The following is a 20,534-nucleotide window of genomic DNA, read 5'->3' as shown; positions in this document are numbered from 1 at the left end:
GCCACGAGTCATGTGACATTTGTTTATGTATCTCTCATATCATGTGACTTCCCCCAGACCACGCCCTCTAGGGGCAGTCCTATTCTTTTTTTATGCTTTGAAGGGGAAAATTGGAACGTTGATAGAAAAATTGAGATTGAAAATGTATAATTGGTTTATTGAAGACAGTAACAGTTACACAGCCCACATGAATACAAAGCTACACATTCATTGTAATAGTCACAGAGAAATAAATGATTGAAGGAATGGGGAGGTAGAGAGAGATGGGGCCATAGAAACCATAGGCTACCCAACATAGCCTATCCCACTATTAGTCTGCCTATAACTCATGAAATAATGCACTTTATAGAAAATACATATTTCCTTCAATGTCCCTTCATGATGATATAATGGCATTCAAAACCTTTCCAACTAATAGTATTTTGAAATAGCTACATTCGACATTCGGCTACATTGCATTTAGTTGGATTGACCTGAGTTTATTTTTCACATGATGTTATTGTTAAGTAACAGTAACAGTGATCAATAGAATAGGGTGATTGATCAAGATGGCTTCATGGCTGCTGAAGTGAAGTCTCTGTTTACAATAGGGCCACATTGTGAATGATATTTGAATGGAGAGGTCATGCATACAATATGCTGCTCAGTTCAGACTCTCCTTACACAACAACATTGTCTTTTCAGCATCACTAGTTTGGTGACTTGAGATAGGCCTAGGGAAGGCTATCCAAGTAACGCAACGCCTCCACGGAGTTGAGCGCAGATTAGAGTTTTTCTGGCAACGATACTTCAAAAATGATTGATTGATGTCAATGTAAATGATTAATCCCTTACCGTGGACCTATGCTGAGTTGACATCTTGAGTCGACATTTCAGGGAGGCAGGTAGCCGAGCGGTTAAGAGTGTTGGGCCAGTAACTGAAAGGTTGCTGGTTTGAATCCCCGAGCTGACGAAGTTAAAAATCTGTCGATGTGCCCTTGAGTAAGGCACTTAACCCTAATTGCTCCTGTACGTTGCCCTGGATAAGTGTGTGCTAAATGACTGAAATGTAGAGCAACAGCAATGAGTAAACAATCAATTGTTGGTTGTAGCTTTTAGGAGGTTCATTTTAAACACAGTGGAGGAGTTGAGGTACCTGGTAAAGCTAAAGCAGGGTTCTGGCCATAACAAGAGAGGGCAGCAGAGTTAGGTTTGGGCTCTAGGATGGGTTCCCATTGGGTCGAGAGAAGGTGTTCAGAAAGAGAGAGGTTAGGGAGCAGTAAAGAATTAGGTAGGGTTCATGTTGGGTCCTTTCTGGGGCAGAAAAGACCATTTGTGTTTACTTGTAATCAACGGTATTTGTTCGGCAGTACGCAGGAAGAGTTCCCATTGGGTGGAAATAAGAGATCCAGAAACAGAAGAGGTTAGTTCCCGTTGTGTGTTTCATGTGGACATATCAACAGTGTGGCGTCCAGGTCCAACCGAAACGCTGGGTACAGCGGCTGAGAGAACGGACACCTGAACGTGTGGAGCAGGGAAACCGCGTCCGACGCCACACTATAGAATGACAACGCTCCCTTCTGGTGTTCCAGAAACACGCCGATCCGCGGGCACAGGGGCGCAGCTACGGTCGTCTTCCGGTTATCGTGCCACGCGGCGTACCCGGCGTGCGTGCATCTCAGACGCCATGAGTTCTCGTTCCTTCCCAGCAGACAGGGTTTTCCGCCTCCTTTAGATTAGAAAAATAAGAAAGAAAATAAGATTAGAAAACGTTTGGCTGTCCCTATATAATGCACACATTTTGTCCCGAGCCAAATAGGATACCGTTTCAGACAAAGCCTTGATTAGAAAGTGATTATTACAAACACTTTGTGTGTGAAATGTTGACATTTGCAAATTGCTCAACATAACTGACATAAAAAACTATCCCGAGAAGCAGCTACCTTTACGTCCGATCCCTTTGTACGTCATCCCAATGTCCACCCACCCTCCTCCCCTCCACTCCACCTCCCAGTAGCTGGCCCCTGCAAACTGGCCCTCCCTACAGAGGACCTGGGCCACGGAGTCGAAGCGCAAGGGGTGGAGGGGGTAGGACTGGGCCTCCTCTCCACAGTGAGCCCCCTGGGGACCCTCCAAGAGGAACAGGGTGGGGTGGGCCGTGTCTGGATCCAGGGACAGATGACAGGAGCCTGAAGAGAGAGAGGAGGGGGTTAAAGATAAGCGAGCAAGAAATCCATCGGGACCCTTCAGAAGGACCAGGGTGGGGGCGGGCCGTGTCTGGGTCCAGGGACAGGAGATTGAGGAGATCAATCAACCAATCAATCAATTAGATGCCTGAGTCCAGAGTGATTGATTGAACAATCCATTACAATTATTTACCTGTTAGCTTAGAAGTGTCATAAACTCTCAATAGCATTATCATGACCACCGGGTACCATTTCTAACAGAGATTATTGAACTAAATACGCAACAGTTTTCGGCGCAGTAAAAAGAACAGTGACCATATGAATGTCTGTCTGCAAATATGACAGTCTTAATCTAATAGAACTATTAGAATTAAATACAAGAAATGAACAATGCACTACTACGCAATAGCGTGGTTGCCTGGACAGAGGGACAGTGTTCTGATTGACGTCTAGCCCAGACAGATACAGTATATGGCTGCCAGACTCTTAAGGGCCCTACACACCGTATGCAAACAGAGCGACAGAGCGCCATATACGGTCCGTTCCAAAATTTGAGCCGCACAGAAGTACGTAGAACTACGTAGAAAACGACGCTCCGTCGCTGCGTTTGAGTAAAGTGCGTAGCGGCCTTTATTCTAACCCAGACGGTGTGAATTATTAAACCTAACACCCGTCTCCATGATCTCATCCTGTCCATGGGCTTGTCTCATCATGTACCCGTTGTTCAGTGTGAACAACAGACTACTAAATGACAGAAATATCATATCCACATACTATTCATGAAGGTAAAGAAAGCACCAGACAGACATGGAGTACTTCCCAAATGGCACCCTATTCCCTATGTAGTGCAATGCTTTTGACCAGAGCCATAGTCTAAAGTAGTGCACTATATAGGGAATAGGGTGCCATTAGGGACACAAGTGCATTCTCAGGTTACCCTGTCACCCTCATTAACTGTGAAGGTGGGGGGGGGGAGGGGGGAGAAGGGCATGGGAGCAAGAGAGAGAGATCCCCTTTCTGAGTAGCTCTGGGTTTGTGCCAACGGCATGTCAACACCTGTGTTTGTGTGTGTGTTTGTGTGCGTGTCAGTGTGTGTATGTCAGTGTGTGTGTGTTTGTGTGAGTGTCAGTGTGTGTGTGTGGTGAAGTGATGGCGTGGTTGTCATAGGACAGGGCAGGGTGTGAAAACAAGGTCATCTCGGGATACCACGCGACCAGGCAGCATCGCCACGGTGACAAGGTATACCGGTGGCATCGTCAGACTGACAAGGTGTCTCGTGGGTAGTACTTACACCTCAGGAAGGCTGCTGTGTGTGTGTGTGTGTGTGTGTGTGTGTGTGTGTGTGTGTGTATGTATGTGTGTGTATGCGTGCGTGCGTGCGTGCGTGCGTGGGTGGGTGGGTGCGTGCATGTGTGTGTGTCAGTACTTACACTTGAGGAAGGATACTCTCATCCTCTGGTCCGAGGGCTGGAGAGAGAGGGGGGAGAGAGGAAACGATGCAGGCACTGCTACAGAGAGAGAGAAGAAGAAAGAAGGGAGAGGGGGTAAGGAGTAAGGAGGCGAGGGACAGAAATAGAAAGGAGGGGGAGGGAGGTAGAGAATGAGACAAAGAGGAATCAGTGTTACATTCCATCCAAATGAATCATATCAGAAGTTACTGAAACGATTCAACTAACATCCCCATGTTCACCCTAAAGCCTGAGTCTTAGATGAGCAACACACCACAGAGGTGACCCTGAGAGAGCTGTGTGTGTGTGTGTGGGTTTGTGTGTGTGGGTTTGTGTGTGTGTGTGTGTGTGTGTGTGTGTGTGTGTGTGTGTGTGTGTGTGTGTGTGTGTGTGCGTTTGCGTCCTGTTTCTCTGGGCTTACCTTTCAAACACTCTCCACCAGACATGTGACAGACAGAGGAGCTCTCGTTCACTACAGAGAGGTAAAAAAGTGTGTCACATAGTGACATCACACATTGTCATTTGAGATGCATTATTGGAGTCTCTGAGAGCATAGCTGTGAAAAGCTGCATGCAGTTGTGTGTGTTTGAGTATAAACCAGTGTGTGTGTGTGTGTGTGTGTGTTTGTGTCTTTACTCCCTCCACCTGCGCGGCTGATCTTGTCCACTTCCTCTCTACAGAGTTCCTCCATCTGGGCCCTGAGGTGGGACAGAGCTCTACGGGCTGCACTGAAGCCTTCTGCGGGAAGGATGAGAGGGGCTCGGTGGCGCCGCCCAGTGGGTGGGAGGACACACAGCAGGGGAGCCGCCTGGGGATGGAGGAGAGAGAGAGGGAGGGAGGGATGGAGGAGAGAGAGAGGGAGGGAGGAATGGAGGCGAGAGGGGTGATGAGTGGAGCATTTTTCTCTCTCTCTCTCTCTCTCTCTCTCTCGCTCTCTCGCTCTCGCTCTCTCTCTCTCTCTCTCTCTCGGCTGTTTTTCTGTCTTCCTTTTACTCCGTCTGTTTTGACTGCATTATTCTTTTTCTCCATCTCTTCCTCATTAATATTTCTCTCTCCTTTATATTTCAGCATCCAGTCTCTCTCTCAATTATCCCTTCCTTTTCCCATCAATTCCTGACTGTTTCTTCTCTTCTTCTGCTCTTCCTTCAGTCCCCCCCCCACCTGTAAGAACTGAGCATTATCCTCCGTCAGTAGCTGGCCCATTTCCTGGTCTCTCCTCCGCAGCTCCTCCAGTTCTTTCTCCAGGGTCTCCAGCTCTCTCTCTGCCCTGCCCAGGACAGTTCTCTCCCGGGCTTCCAGCCTGGCCCTCACCTCCCCCCTGGTCCTCTCCAGACGGAGGGCCAGGTCCACAAACAGGGTATTGCTGTCCTCCAGGACTAACGCAGCTGATGTCTAGGTAAGGAGAGAAGGGACACCAAATGAAGGAAAGTAAAGGAGCAACATTTTCTTCAGTAATAAGCACCAAGAAAGTAAACATTTACATTTAAATAATGTTGATTTCATTGGTTATTTTAATTTGATTTCAAACCATACGGCTGAAATGTTCTTTTATTTGTCAATGCTGGCTTGACTGGCTTGACTGGCTTGACTGGCTTGACTGCCAGGGGAATAGAGGGCAGAACGGTAGCCTGGCTTGACTGGCTTGACTGCCAGGGGAATAGAGGGCAGAACGGTAGCCTGGCTTGACTGGCTTGACTGCCAGGGGAATAGAGGGCAGAACGGTAGCCTGGCTTGACTGGCTTGACTGCCAGGGGAATAGAGGGCAGAACGGTAGCCTGGCTTGACTGGCTTTTGACAGCGGGCAACAACATGGCCAGACAATAAAGATGTAGGACCTTCATTTGACCTGACAGTTTGCTACAGCAGGAAAATAATCCTGCAGCAACATGAAATGTCAATTATTATGTCAATTATAATTAATGGACATTTTTGTAAGGGTTGATACTGTCATGGTTCCACCTGTCACCAGAGGGCGGCAGAGCAACCAAGAGACATTAACGCCACTCGGGCGTCTTATTTCCTCATGATGATGTCCCTGTTAAAAGAGGTTTTCTGTGGTCCTCTGCTGAAGGTTGAATTGGTTACCATGTGTGGTTGTTTCCTCTGCTGAAGGTTGAATTGGTTACCATGTGTGGTTGTTTCCTCTGCTGAAGGTTGAATTGGTTACCATGTGTGGTTGTTTCCTCTGCTGAAGGTTGAATTGGTTACCATGTGTGGTTGTTTCCTCTGCTGAAGGTTGAATTGGTTACCATGTGTGGTTGTTTCCTCTGCTGAAGGTTGAATTGGTTACCATGTGTGGTTGTTTCCTCTGCTGAAGGTTGAATTGGTTACCATGTGTGGTTGTTTCCTCTGCTGAAGGTTGAATTGGTTACCATGTGTGGTTGTTTCCTGGGTGCGTTTTTCAGACTAAGTGTTTGTTGTTTTTTCAAGTGTACTGTGATCCTGCGGCTACCGTTTCTCAGTAAAGTATTATGTTTATCCTGAACCACTGATTCCTCATCTGGTCTCTTCTCTGCACCTGGGTCCAACCTCACCACGTCACAGATACATGTTTCGTAAGGGAAAATCAAGTCTGAATTTCCAAAGTGGAAATTACAAACCTCAAGACTTTTTAAACCTCAAGTACATTACACGTTTTAAATGTCCTACATTGCAGGAAAGTTCTCCTGCAACAGACTGATCAAATAAAATCCTACATCTGTAGAACGTTTCTCCCCTTTTGTGTGCAACCGTGTTGGATCTTGCCTAGCCATCTTGTTTCAAGGTGACAATAGGGCACAATAGAAATAAGTCCCAGACTTTATTGTTGTAACGATTCTCGTCTGGTGAAGGAGAAGAGGACCAAAATGCAGCGTGGTAAGTGTTCGTCATAATTTAATTGAAAACTGAACACTACACAAAATAACAACGAGGATAAAACCACCAAAATGGGGAAAACAGGCTACCTAAGTATGATTCTCAATCAGAGACAACGATCGACAGCTGCCTCTGATTGAGAACCATACCAGGCCAAACACAGAAATATAACAACATAGAAAAAAGAACATAGACTACCCACCCCAACTCACGCCCTGACCAACCTAACACAAAGACATAAAAAAGGAACTAAGGTCAGAACGTGACAATTGTGTGTTATCCTTCAGGATTTTACTCATGTGCATGTACGGCTTTTTCTAGTTTTATGTGTGCTTGTTTTTTTTAAATGGTTGAATTTATAAACTAAAAAAAAAAAAGTCGCCCCGGCACTAAACGCCTTTTAATCTGGTTACTATTCACTCTTTTTTTATGTTTCTGTGTCACTCTGTGTGTGTGTGTGTGTGTGTGTCTCTCTCTCTGTGTGTGTGTGTGTGTGTGTGTGTGTGTGTGTGTGTGTGTGTGTGTGTGTGTGTGTGTGTGTGTGTGTGTGTGTGTGTGTGTGTGTGAACCCCACCTTGACGGCCTCTATGCTCTGTTGAAACTCTCCCAGCTCCCTCTCTCTACTCCTGATTCTCCCCTGTACTGACATCTGAGAATCCTGCAACTGAACCAGAGAGAGAGAGAGAGAGAGAGAGAGTGACAGCGAGACAGAGAGAGAGAGAGTGACAGCGAGACAGAGAGAGAGAGAGAGAGAGAGAGAGAGAGAGAGAGAGAGAGAGATGATCTACTCACCTTGACATATGACACCTTCCTAATATTGAGTTCAACTCCCTTTTGGTGTCGAAAGCGTTCCACAGGGATTCTTGTCCATGTTGACTCCAATGCTTCCCACAGTTGTGTCAAGTTGGCTGGATGTCCTTTCGGTGGACCATTCTTGACACACACGGGAAAGGGTGAAAAACCCAGCAGTGTTGCAGTTCTTGACACACTCAAACCGGTGCACCTGGCACCTAGTACCACACCCCGTTCAAAGGCACTTCAATCTTTTGTCTTACCCATTCACCCTCTGAATGGCACACATACACAATCCATATGTCAATTGTCTCAAGGCTTAAAAATCCTTCTTCAACCTGTACCTGTCTCCTCCCCTTCATCTACACTGATTGAAGTGACATCAATAAGGGATCCTACCTTTCACCTGGATTCACCTGGTCCGTCTATGTCATGGAAAGAGCAGGTGCTCCTAATGGTTTGCACACTCAGTGTATATTGCATATACTTATATAGTGGACAATGAATCTTGGTCAGCAGCACTCCAGTCTGAGTAGAGCAGCATTAGTGGCGTAGCAACACTATAGCCCCATTAGTGACATACACCTACAGCACCTGCCTACTTCTCTCCTGGTATGGGAGCGATACCCCAGATAGTACAGCCTGCCCACAGCAGAGGGGGCACAGCGGGGTGTTTCCCAGTGACGTAACTAACCTGCATCAAACTGGTGCAGAGGGATGTCATCTGTCACAATCAATCATATTCATAGGCTGCCATATTGCATAGCTATTTATCCTCTATTCAGTTGTTAGGGATAGTGGTAGCTTGTTAGCCTGCAGGGTACAGACATGTTTTGTGCCAACAATAGACATTTCAACTAGGGTGCCAACTCGTTGTCTCTCATTGTCATGCCAACAATGTTCGGCTTGGCAATGTGTAATGGAGTTGGCAAGAGCACAAACACGTCTGGGACCAGGCTAACAGTTTGTACTCCTAGGTGGAAAGATCAACAAGTGTTTTTAGGAAACAACTTTGTTTTTAATCAGTTTTAATCACCAGAGTGATGAGTAGGCGTTGCAAAATTGTAAAGGTCCTTGAAAAGCGCTATATAAGTCCCATGTATTATGATTATGATTACTACCTGTTTCCGCGCCCTTTGCTCGTCGATGCTGTGCAGTTCCTCTTGGTTAGACTCGCACAGCAAACAGTCGCCGCTCCACTCCACCGCATCGCCCCCGTCGCCGCCCTGCTCCAGGCCCAAACGGTGCTGCGCGCACAGCCTCTCCGCCAAGCTCTCCACCGCGGCAACAAGTTTATGCCGCCGCAACGTCCCCACGTCGCGGTGCGGCAAGACGTGGAGCTCGCAGAAAGACGCCAAGCACACCAGACATGACTTGAGCGCTTTCAGTTTGTTCTGAACCGGGCAGAAGTCGCACGGAACGTCCCCTACGCCGCCTAGATACAACTCCGGCGCCGTAGCCAGTTCGTTCAGTTTGAGTTTGTCCACTACCTCATGTAGCACCGTGTTCCGCCGTAGCACCGGTCGAGGTATGAACTCTTCTCGACATTGCGGACAACTGTAGTGACCAAGGTCGGTTTGGTCCCAATAACAGTTCATGCATGCCATGCAGTAGGTGTGTCCGCACGGAATGGACACCGGATCCTTTAAGATATCCAGGCAAATAGGGCACCTGAATTGTCTCTCTGTTACCGAGATATTCGCCTCTGCCATATCGGTAAGGAGTTTTCGTATGTTCTCCCTCTCGAGCCTCTGTAGACTATTTCTCCGTAAAAGAAAAGAAACCAAAAAAGGCACTCCCTGATTCCCGGTGATTCCCGGTTGGTTGTTTGTGTATGTGACGGGGAGCGGTTGCGGCTCAGGTCTTACAGGAATAGCCTAGGCTTCCGATATGTCATCCATTCCATACGGGAGCTAATTACGAGAGTAGACTACATCAGAAAGCGTTTTAGGGATCCATGTAAATACAAACCCTGACGTCAACCCGTCTCCCTTTACCGTATGACTTCAACTACCTAGTTCACCATAATAAACGCACAATACTACAGATTATTACTTATAATACAGTAATTCCCCATAAAAAACGAATAATAACCTATAGTCTACAATAATAACAGACACAAACACAAGTTACTACAATATTCCATTTTAATATAATGAAGTATATTATACCGATTATATTTGCATGAGTCTTTTAATTAAATGAATATATTTCATTTTTATTAAAATTATTAAAAGAGTAGGATATTTGTGGAACTAAATTGAACAGTTTGTGTGTGTGTTGGAGAGAGAGAGTATGTGTGTGTGTGTGTGCGTGCGTGTGCGTGTGTGTGAGAGAGAGTATGTGTGTGTGTGTGTGCGTGCGCGTGCGTGTGTGTGTGTGTGAGAGAGAGAGTATGTGTGTGTGTGTGAGAGAGAGTATGTGTGTGTGTGTGTGTGCGTGCGTCCGTGTGCGTGTGCGTGAGAGAGAGAGAGAGAATGTGTGTGTGTGTGTGTGTGCGTGCGTGTGTGTGAGAGAGAGAGAGAGAGAGAGAGAGAGAGAGAGAGAGAGAGAGAGAGAGAGAGAGAGAGAGAGAGAGAGAGAGAGAGAGAGTGTGTGTGTGTGAGAGAGAGAGAGAGAATGTGTGTATGTGTGTTTGAGAGAGACAATGTGTGTGTGTTGGAGAGAGAGTATGTGTTTTGTTTGTCATGTAGACTGGAGGATGGACTTTGCTATAAAATGCTGTGGCTCAAACCAGCTGGTTGAGTTCAGTGATCACCTCCAGGGTTGATTACTGACCAGCTCCTGACCAGCTCCATCACTGCACTAATTAAATAATACAGCTTGATTGTTTTGAAGAAATCTAAAAGTTTCTCCCTTTGATTACAATGATTCCACCACACAGTGTGTATGGAGGAAACAGGGGTGATATAGGGTTAACAGTGTGTATGGAGAGACAGGGGTGATATAGGGTTAACAGTGTGTATGGAGAGACAGGGGTGATATAGGGTTAACAGTGTGTATGGAGAGACAGTAGTGATATAGGGTTAGCAGTGTGTATGGAGAGACAGGGTGCTATAGGGTTAACAGTGTGTATGGAGAGACAGGGTGATATAGGGTTAACAGTGTGTATGGAGAGACAGGGTGATATAGGGTTAACAGTGTGTATGGAGAGACAGGAGTGATATAGGGTTAACAGTGTGTATGGAGGAAACAGAGGTGATATAGGGTTAACAGTGTGTATGGAGGAAACAGAGGTGATACAGGGTTAAAAGTGTGTATGGAGGTGACAGGGGTGATATAGGGTTAACAGTGTGTATGGAGAGACAGGGTGATATAGGGTTAACAGTGTGTATGGAGAGACAGGGTGATATAGGGTTAGCAGTGTGTATGGAGAGACAGGGTGATATAGGGTTAACAGTGTGTATGGAGAGACAGGGTGATATAGGGTTAACAGTGTGTATGGAGAGACAGGGTGATATAGGGTTAACAGTGTGAATGGAGAGACAGGGTGATATAGGGTTAACAGTGTGTATGGAGAGACAGGGTGCTATAGGGTTAACAGTGTGTATGGAGAGACAGGGTGATATAGGGTTAACAGTGTGTATGGAGAGACAGGGTGATATAGGGTTAACAGTGTGTATGGAGAGACAGGAGTGATATAGAGTTAACAGTGTGTATGGAGGAAACAGAGGTGATATAGGGTTAACAGTGTGTATGGAGGAAACAGAGGTGATACAGGGTTAAAAGTGTGTATGGAGGTGACAGGGGTGATATAGGGTTAACAGTGTGTATGGAGGAGACAGGGGTGATATAGGGTTAACAGTGTGTATGGAGGAGACAGGGTGATATAGGGTTAACAGTGTGTATGGAGGAAACAGGGGTGATATAGGGTTAACAGTGTGTATGGAGAGACAGTAGTGATATAGGGTTAACAGTGTGTATGGAGAGACAGTAGTGATATAGGGTTAACAGTGTGTATGGAGAGACAGTAGTGATATAGGGTTAACAGTGTGTATGGAGAGACAGTAGTGATATAGGGTTAGCAGTGTGTATGGAGAGACAGGGTGATATAGGGTTAGCAGTGTGTATGGAGAGACAGGGTGATATAGGGTTAACAGTGTGTATAGAGAGACAGGGTGATATAGGGTTAACAGTGTGTATGGAGAGACATTAGTGATATAGGGTTAGCAGTGTGTATGGAGAGACAGGGTGATATAGGGTTAGCAGTGTGTATGGAGAGACAGGGTGATATAGGGTTAGCAGTGTGTATGGAGAGACAGGGTGATATAGGGTTAACAGTGTGTATGGAGAGACAGGGTGATATAGGGTTAACAGTGTGTATGGAGAGACATTAGTGATATAGGGTTAACAGTGTGTATGGAGAGACAGTAGTGATATAGGGTTAACAGTGTGTATGGAGAGACAGGGGTGATATAGGATTAACAGTGTGTATGGAGAGACAGGGTGCTTTAGGGTTAACAGTGTGTATGGAGGAGACAGGGGTGATATAGGCTTAACAGTGTGTATGGAGAAGACAGGGGTGATATAGGGTTAACAGTGTGTATGGAGAGAGAGGGGTGATATAGGGTTAACAGTGTGTATGGAGAGAGAGGGGTGATATAGGGTTAACAGTGTGTATGGAGAAGACAGGGGTGATATAGGGTTAACAGTGTGTATGGAGAAGACAGGGTGATATAGGGTTAACAGTGTGTATGGAGAGACAGGGGTGATATAGGGTTAACAGTGTGTAGTGTGTATGGAGAGACAGGGTGATATAGGGTTAACAGTGTGTATGGAGAGACAGGGTGATATAGGGTTAACAGTGTGTATGGAGGAGACAGGGGTGATATAGAGTTAACAGTGTGTATGGAGAGAGAGGGTGATATAGAGTTAGCAGTGTGTATGGAGAGACAGGGTGATATAGGGTTAACAGTGTGTATGGAGGAGACAGGGGTGATATAGGGTTAACAGTGTGTATGGAGGAGACCGGGGTGATATAGGGTTAGCAGTGTGTATGGAGAGACGGGGTGATATAGGGTTAACAGTGTGTATGGAGAAGACAGGGGTGATATAGGGTTAGCAGTGTGTATGGAGAGACAGGGTGATATAGGGTTAACAGTGTGTATGGAGAGACAGGGTGATATAGGGTTAACAGTGTATGGAGAGACAGGGCGATATAGGGTTAACAGTGTGTATGGAGAGATAGGGTGATATAGGGTTAACAGTGTGTATGGAGAGACAGGGTGATATAGGGTTAACAGTGTGTATGAAGAGACAGGGTGATATAGGGTTAACAGTGTGTATGGAGAGACAGGGGGATATAGGGTTAACATTGTGTATGGAGAGACAGGGTGATATAGGGTTAACATTGTGTATGGAGAGACAGGAGTGATATAGAGTTAACAGTGTGTATGGAGAGACAGGGGTGATATAGGGTTAACAGTGTGTATGGAGAGACAGGGTGATATAAGGTTAACATTGTGTATGGAGAGACAGGGTGATATAGGGTTAACAGTGTGTATGGAGAGACAGGGTTAACAGTGTGTATGGAGAGACAGGGTGATATAGGGTTAACATTGTGTATGGAAAGACAGGGTTAACAGTGTGTATGGAGAGACAGGGTGATATAGGGTTAACATTGTGTATGGAGAGACAGGGTGATATAGGGTTAACATTGTGTATGGAGAGACAGGGTTAACAGTGTGTATGGAGAGACAGGGTGATATAGGGTTAACATTGTGTATGGAGAGACAGGGTTAACAGTGTGTATGGAGAGACAGGGTGATATAGAGTTAACAGTGTGTATGGAGAGACAGGGTGATATAGGGTTAACATTGTGTATGGAGAGACAGGGTTAACAGTGTGTATGGAGAGACAGGAGTGATATAGAGTTAACAGTGTGTATGGAGGAAACAGAGTTGATATAGGGTTAACAGTGTGTATGGAGAGACAGGGTGATATAGGGTTAACAGTGTGTATGGAGGAAACAGAGGTGATACAGGGTTAACAGTGTGTATGGAGAAGACAGGGTGATATAGGGTTAACAGTGTGTATGGAGGAGACAGGGGTAATATAGGGTTAACAGTCTGTATGGAGAAGACAGGGGTGATATAGAGTTAACAGTGTGTATGGAGGAAACAGAGGTGATACAGGGTCAACAGTGTGTATGGAGAGAGAGGGGTGATATAGGGTTAACAGTGTGTATGGAGAGAGAGGGGTGATATAGGGTTAACAGTGTGTATGGAGAAGACAGGGGTGATATAGGGTTAACAGTGTGTATGGAGAAGACAGGGGTGATATAGGGTTAACAGTGTGTATGGAGAGAGAGGGGTGATATAGGGTTAGCAGTGTGTATGGAGAGACAGGGTGATATAGGGTTAACAGTGTGTATGGAGAGACAGGGTGATATAGGGTTAACAGTGTGAATGGAGAGACAGGGTGATATAGGGTTAACAGTGTGTATGGAGAGACAGGGTGCTATAGGGTTAACAGTGTGTATGGAGAGACAGGGTGATATAGCGTTAACAGTGTGTATGGAGAGACAGGGTGATATAGGGTTAACAGTGTGTATGGAGAGACAGGGTGATATAGGGTTAACAGTGTATATGGAGAGACAGGGTGATATAGGGTTAACAGTGTGAATGGAGAGACAGGGTGATATAGGGTTAACAGTGTGTATGGAGAGACAGGGTGCTATAGGGTTAACAGTGTGTATGGAGAGACAGGGTGATATAGCGTTAACAGTGTGTATGGAGAGACAGGGTGATATAGGGTTAACAGTGTGTATGGAGAGACAGGGTGATATAGGGTTAACAGTGTATATGGAGAGACAGGGTGATATAGGGTTAACAGTGTGTATGGAGAGACAGGAGTGATATAGAGTTAACAGTGTGTATGGAGGAAACAGGTGTGATATAGGGTTAACAGTGTGTAGTGTGTATGAAGGAGATAGGGGTGATATAGGATTAACAGTGTGTAGTGTGTATGAAGGAGATAGGGGTGATATAGGGTTAACAGTGTAGTGTGTTAAGAGAGTACGTCCCTGCAGATGTTTGTACATTGTAAGTATGTGTATTTCTCTAGATTTCCCCCTCACTGCTGTGCCTGTCTGACTGAAGGCATAGTACTGTATGTGTAACCATCTAACCCCACTCACTGCCATCTAACCCCACTCACTACCATCTAACCCCACCCACTACCATCTACCCCCACCCACTACCGTCTAACGTCACTCACTACCATCTAACCCCACTCACTACCATCTAACCCCACTCACTACCATCTAACCCCACTCACTGCCATCTAACCCCACTCACTACCATCTAACCCCACTCACTACCATCTAACCCCACTCACTGCCATCTAACCCCACCCACTACCATCTAACCCCACTCACTACCATCTAACCCCACTCACTACCGTCTAACGTCACTCACTACCATCTAACCCCACACACTACCATCTAACCCCACTCACTACCATCTAACCGCACTCACTACCATCTAACCCCACTCACTACCATCTGACCCCACTCACTACCACCTAACCCCACTCACTACCACCTAACCCCACTCACTACCACTCACTACCATCTAACCCCACTCACTACCATCTAACCCCACTCACTACCACCTAACCCCACTCACTACCATCTAACCCCACTCACTACCACTCACTACCATCTAACCCCACTCACTACCATCTAACCCCACTCACTACCACCTAACCCCACTCACTACCATCTAACCCCACTCACTGCCATCTAACCCCACTCACTACCATCTAACCCCACTCACTACCATCTAACCCCACTCACTACCATTTAAACCCATTCACTGAAGGCATAATGCTGTATGTGTAACCATCTAACCCCACTCACTACCATCTAACCCCACTCACTACCATCTAACCCCACTCACTACCATCTAACCCCACTCACTACCATCTAACCCCACTCACTACCATTTAAACCCACTCACTGAAGGCATAATGCTGTATGTGTAACCATCTAACCCCACTCACTTTGGCCTTCTTCTTCTGCAGGCCCTTGGGCATAAGATGCTGGTGTAGATGGGAGCAGAAGAGGCGTGGAGAGGGCCTCTGGGTGTAGGTCTTCCCCTTCTCCAGGATCTCCAGCCATGGCATCTTCACAAAGGTGATCTGGTTAGCCTCCTCTGGGAAATCATCCTCAAACATCAGGGTGATGATACGCTGGGTCCATACTGTACCTGGGAGAGGAAGGGGAGGGAGAGGGAGAGAGAGAGAGCAAGAGAGTGAGAGAGAAAGGTGGCAGTGAAGGTGAATATAGTTTGTCCCCAAAAAAATAAAGAGAGGGAGAAAAGAATCCCAGGTTCTGTCAATAAGGCTGCTGTCCAAGGTACCATCCCTTTGTCCAATAGTACACTGACCTTACAGGTAACACAGTTAACTAGGCTATATACTGTAGCCATGTACAGTATATTATAGTTAAGATAATGTGGCATATTTATTTTCTATGTAACTTAAGAACATATTATTATTTACAATGACAGCTTAGGAACAGAGTGTTAACTGCCGTGTTCAGGGGCAGAACAACAGAGTTTTACCTTGTCAGCTCGGGGATTTGATCTAGCAACCTTCCGGTGACTGGCCCAGCGCTCTAACCACTAGGCTATCTGCTGGCCAATATACCACGGCTAAGGACTGTTCTTAGGCACAATGCAATACTTAGCCGTGGTATATTGGCCATATATCACAAACCCCTGAGATGCCCTATTGCTATTATAAACTGGTTACCAATGTTATTATAAAAATACATGTTTTGTCATATTGTCTGATATACCACGGCTGTCAGCCAATCAGCATTCAGGGCTGGAATCAACCAGTTTATAATTAGGTTATCAGACCAATAACTAGACAGGTACATGGCTACTCTCAAGAGCTATGTGGCCTAAGGGCAAGAACTGTACATTATAATCACAACAGGTTATAGCACAGATAAATATAGGCCATATATCTCTTAAGAGTAGTCATAGTTCAGACAGGAAACGCCACGTATTTGTTGAACCATTTAGTAGATAGGTTACAGGAAGGAAGGAAACCCAGAACCTAACAGGTGGTGGTGGGGTGGTGGTCGGTGCTAGCAAATGCTATCCAGCACCCAACAGCAGTAGAGGCAGCAGAGCATGAGTGAGTAAAACTGATCAGCTAAGTAGACTGCCATATTAAGGTAGGACGTGTTTGTAGAATATGATTGATGCGACGTCGCTGATGCACCGCTGAAGCCAGTACAAGGGTTCCCTGTATGAACCCAATACAAGGGTTCCCTGTATGAAGCCAATACAAGGGTTCCCTGTATGAAGCCAATACAAGGGTTCCCTGTATGAAGCCAATACAAGGGTTCCCTGTATGAACCAGCGCTGCACTTGATTATACAGTGTTCCTGCTATTCCCTGTGGCTCAGAGGTAACCTCTTGTTCCTAACTCAAACCTCAGATGCCATGCTGGAGGAACATATGGGCTCCTCAATCCTTCAGAGTGAGAGAGCAGACCTGCTGGTCTAAAGACAATGGGCAATATAGAGCTGAGAGAGAGGAAGAAAGAGAGCAAGAGAAAGAGAGTGAGAAGGAGAGGGGGGAGAGAGAAGGAGAGATTGAGATATAGAGAGAAAGAGAGGAGAGAGCGAGAATGAGAGAGGAAGAAAGAGAGAGAGAGAGAGAGATAGAGAAGGAGGGAGATTAAGAGAGAGAGAGAGAGAGATAGAGAGAAAGAGAGGAGAGAGCGAGAGAAAGAGAGGAGAGAGCGAGAATGAGAGAGAGAGAGAAAGAGAGAGAGAGAGAAAAGGGTGTTGTCAAAGCAAGGCAAACTTTAACCAATATGTTTGAGATGAAATAGCCTACCACAAATAGTTATATTATTATAATTTTTGTTGTATGTATTAAGGATCCCCATTAGCTGCTGTCTTGGCAGCAGCTACTCTTCCAGGGGTCCAAACAAGATTAAGGCATTTAGATCCCAATTTAAAACAAATAAAACTACATAATACAACAAACACATTATTACACCACTACTCTACCACTACATATCTACACTGCAACATTTATAATACCACAATATATCCACATCACAATGTACTTGTGTGTAGAGTGCGTGTTAGCTTGTGTGTGCCTGTGTGTGTCTCTTCACATTCCGCATTGTCCCATAAGGTGTAGTTCATGTATTCATGGCTCTATATAGTACTGTGCCTTTCCCAGAGTCTGTTCTGGACTTAGAGACTGTGAAGAGACCCCTGGTGGCATGTCTTGTGGGGAATGCCCGACTCTACCTGGATCATGTTGGAGAGGCTTCCATTAAAGAACACCCTCTCTGTTCTGTTAGACAGGTAACTCTCGAACCACTATAAAGCAGGGGATGTAAAGCCATAACACATGTTTTTCAGCAGCCGACTATGATTGATCATGTCAAAAGCTGCACTGAAGTCAATCAAAACAGCTCCCACAATCTTCTTATTGTCAATTTCTTTCAGCCAATCATCATTTGTGTAAGCGCCATATATCTTCCCTATCAGAATGCTGAAAGTCAGTTGTTAATGTGTTTACTGCGAACGTTGGCTTATTCATGCTTTAATTACAACCTACTCAATTTGTCATAGATGTTCAAGCACCAGTCATGTTTATTATACCTCTGTAGCTACTGTCAGTGTGAAAGTAATACTTTTCAATCATTTACTTACCTTATTTGGGGAAAGTGACAAGGAAAACATCACTGTCCTTGATCTCAAAGTGTTCCAAGCTGTCGATATATTCCGTGGTTAATTCCTGCGTGTCAGCCACGGGAAACACCTGGCCTTTATACGTAAACAACTGCTCACCGAGACGCTTATACTCTTGTTGAGCCATTTAACAAAACAAAAAAAACGGTAACGGAAAACGGATGATAAGGGGAAAAACAGCTGAAACGAATTGTGGTCAATAGGAAAAGGAGAGTGAGGGAAGGTGACTGAGGACGTTTTCTAAGAATTAGATTAGATTTTATAAGTGAAGTCACGTAAACCGTGTCAAGTTTTAGTTTACGAGTTAATGAGAGTAGGCTTCTTCAGTTAACCTTTGTACAGTTGCATTGTCCTGTTGTAACTCTACGGTTGTCACGACTTCCGCTGAAGTCGGCCCCTCTTCTTGTTCGGGCGGCATTCGGCGGTCAACGTCACCGGCCTTCTAGCCATCGCCAATTCACTTTTCATTTTCCATTTGTTTTGTCTTTGTTTTACACACCTGGTTTCAATTCCCCAATTACATGTTCATTATTTAACCCTCTGTTTTCCCCATGGTTTTTGTGCGTGATTGTTTTATTGTAAGTTCGGTCCGATGTTTGTGGGCTTGGTATTACTTCATGTATTTGGTTTCTTGTGTTACTCATCTCTGCTGTCCTGCGCCTGACTCCTCTTCACCAGCTACACCCAGATCCTTAAACAATCACGCACAGGCCTCACTTTTATTGTTTACAAAGATAATACATTCACTGATCTTATCTCTCTTGTAAAACACTTTTTTAAATAAAGCTTGTCTGGTCTGCCCTTTTATGTAAGGGGGTTGAATGAAACAATAAATAGCAGTCTGTTTGCCCAAATAGGCTAGTCATTTTGTAGCTGTTGCTGGTTGAGCAATAGACTACATGTATTATGTAATTGTGGCTATGACCTTTTGAACTTCCAGTGGACATGGGAATTCTAAACCTCGAACAGAGTTGGCCAAGCACTGTAAATTATTCAAGTCATTCCACATCTCTCCTCTTTCAATTCACTTCTCATCAGGAACGGAGGGATGGAAGGATGGAAGGATGAAGGGATGATTGTAGATCCATCCATTCATGTGGTTTTAGTCACTGTGGAGTGTTTTTCTAACCGGAGGGTTGATTGGTGATTGGCATGTTATTGGTTATTGATCTAAGAACCATGTCATCAAGTGGACGTGTCAAAGACACCCCAGGGGATAGGCTGTCAACTAGCAGGATCGGTCAATTCGATTGGTTTAGGAACAGACATGCTCACACTAGATAAACATGTGTCTTGTACTGTATGTGTGTGTGAGTAAGTGAGTGTCTCATTTACAGTAGAATTAAGGACTGTATTGAGCCTTAGTGTATCTTGGTTCCGGAGAGTGCCTCGCAAAGCATTTTCTCTCTCTCTCGCTCTCTCAAACAAACATGCACACACACATGCACACACTCTCTCTTTCTCGCTGACTCTCTTTTTTTTCTAAATTATTGTACTATACTGCCATCTTCTGTAAGATCTCGGAAAGACACAGAATTACAAATTAACTTGTCAATTACCATTAGGCAATTTAACTTGGATTATAATTAAATTCACGTGAACCAAGTGCTGTCAATTCAGATTACTGTAAGAGAAGAGACTTGTTATCAACACCCAGTCACTTATTAGTGTGTGTGTGTGTGTGTGTGTGTGTGTGTGTGTGTGTGTGTGTGTGTGTGTGTGTGTGTGTGTGTGTGTGTGTGTGTGTGTGTGTGTGTGTGTGTGTGTGTGTGTGTGTGTTACTGTCCATAGACAATCTCTTGGTGTTCTTAATGATGATATATGATGGGTAGCAGTGAAGAGGATGAAAAACAAGCCTTAATATAATTGATTTGCAGTCTGACCATGGGTGAAGGCCTGTACTTAATCATCTGAATGCTCCAGTGTCTAGAATAATGTGAACTTATTTTACCCCCAGCTATCAAGGAGCAGCTACTTTGAACTGAAAATCCACTGGACTCTAACCCAGTCATATAGGTCACCTGTTCAGGTACCCAGTCATATAGGTCACTTGTTCAGGTACCCAGTCATATAGTTCAGGTATCCAGTCACATAGGTCACTTGTTCAGGTACCCAGTCATATAGGTCACCTGTTCAGGTACCCAGTCATATAGTTCAGGTATCCAGTCATATAGGTCACTTGTTCAGGTATCCAGTCATATAGGTCACTTGTTCAGGTACCCAGTCATATAGGTCACCTGTTCAGGTACCCAGTCATATAGGTCACCTGTTCAGGTACCCAGTCATATAGGTCACCTGTTCAGGTACCCAGTCATATAGGTCACTTGTTCAGGTATCCAGTCATATAGGTCACCTGTTCAGGTACCCAGTCATATAGGTCACCTGTTCAGGTACCCAGTCATATAGGTCACTTGTTCAGGTACCCAGTCATATAGGTCACCTGTTCAGGTACCCAGTCATATAGGTCACCTGTTCAGGTACCCAGTCATATAGGTCACCTGTTCAGGTATCCAGTCATATAGGTCACCTGTTCAGGTACCC

This window comes from Salvelinus namaycush, chromosome 2 (assembly GCF_016432855.1).
Source record: "Salvelinus namaycush isolate Seneca chromosome 2, SaNama_1.0, whole genome shotgun sequence".
Classification (NCBI taxonomy): domain Eukaryota; kingdom Metazoa; phylum Chordata; class Actinopteri; order Salmoniformes; family Salmonidae; genus Salvelinus; species Salvelinus namaycush.
Note: the sequence above shows the minus strand (reverse complement) of the source record.